Consider the following 1,463-nt stretch of genomic DNA (forward strand, 5'->3'; position numbering starts at 1 on the left):
TCGACTGTGGTTCGCGTCCCGGACCCAGTGGCTTAAAACTCACACTGGGTGTGTGTGCGTGTGTGCCCAAGATCCGAAGAGGAGAAGGGAGGAGAAGGGATTGCAACATGGCCATTCCCCTGGGGGGGTGATTTCTCGCTTTCTGTCTCTCTGTCTGTCTCTGGTGAGCACGTGCACCCTATAGCAAAAACCTCTCTAAATAAAAAGAAAGAACTGCCATGTGATCAGTAATTCTAGTCCTAGGTATCTATCCAAAGGATAGGAGTGCACTCATTCAGAAAAACATTTGTACACCCATGCTCACTGCAGCATTATGCACCATTGCTAAGACATGGAATCAGTCCAAATTTTCAAGAACAAAAGAATGGGTTGAAAAAGTGTGGCACATATACACTATGGAATGTTACTCAGCCGTAAACGGTCCTCGTGCCCGTAGACACGTGGATAAAGGAAGGAGCCATGTACCAGCGGGATAATGACCCTGATCGTTGTGGGGAGCACTGAGGAGAACAGGGGCATCTCTTGGATCTCTTGTAGGGAGCAGCCAAGTTTGAGCTAAATAACAGTGACCTTTAAAGACGAGCAGAGCACAGACTCTCTCACTTGGGCCGAGGAGGTTAAAGGAAACTGTCTTTCAGCCAGAGACGGCCAGGTGGGGCTTATTTTGAACCTTGGGAATACGAGATGCTCCACAGTTGCAGGTGATAACAGACGACACCTGCTTCACCTTCCACGGCGCCCTCCCCCATTGCCTATAAAAGAACAAACTTGGGACAGGCTCAGGGCTGGCGTTCTCCATCAGAGACACAATGTGTATGGTAATATCAGACCGGGCTGATACTGGACTAACAGACTGGGCATTCATACTGGAGAAATTCACTTTCAATGTTGTAAAGATATACAGTGACTGAATGTAAAAAATAAGAAAAAAGAGTAGAGATTGGAATCGTGCTTACTAAAAGCTGGAAAAGGTATCTGGTAGGGGGAGATTAGAGAAATGTCAGTAAACAAATACGAAATTACCCTAGAGAGGTGAAATAACATCTCCTAGATCAGCAAGTTATTGTGTATTTCAGAACAGCTAAAAGGGAGGACTTTGAATGTCCCCAACACAAAGTAATCATAGATATTCGGAATGATGGCTGTACTGTCGGTATTTACTCACTGGGCCATCATGCGTTGTATTCATGTACTGAACATCACTTGGGTCCTCGTGCCAGTAGACGTGTGGATAAAGGAAGGAGCCGTGTACCGGCGGGATAATGACCCTGGCATAGTGGGGAGCACTGAGGAGAACAGGGGCATCTCTTGGATCTCTTGTAGGGAGCACCCGAGTTTGAGCTAAATAATAGTGACCTTTCAAGACGAGCAGAGCACAGACTCTCTCACTTGGGCTGAGGAGGTTAAAGGAAACTTTCAGCCAGAGATGGCCAGGTGGGGCTTATTTCGGACCTTGGGACTAC

At 47.0% G+C, this 1,463-nt stretch overlaps 1 pseudogene; it reads left to right on the forward strand.

Annotated features, from left to right (window-relative positions):
- LOC102470005 (metalloendopeptidase OMA1, mitochondrial pseudogene) overlaps positions 1-504 on the forward strand; it is a 3,642-nt pseudogene extending 3,138 nt beyond the window's left edge.
- The last annotated feature ends 959 nt before the right edge of the window (positions 505-1,463 follow it).

This window comes from Tupaia chinensis, unplaced genomic scaffold (genome assembly GCF_000334495.1).
Source record: "Tupaia chinensis unplaced genomic scaffold, TupChi_1.0 Scaffold144451_1, whole genome shotgun sequence".
In the NCBI taxonomy this organism is placed as follows: Eukaryota; Metazoa; Chordata; class Mammalia; order Scandentia; family Tupaiidae; genus Tupaia; species Tupaia belangeri.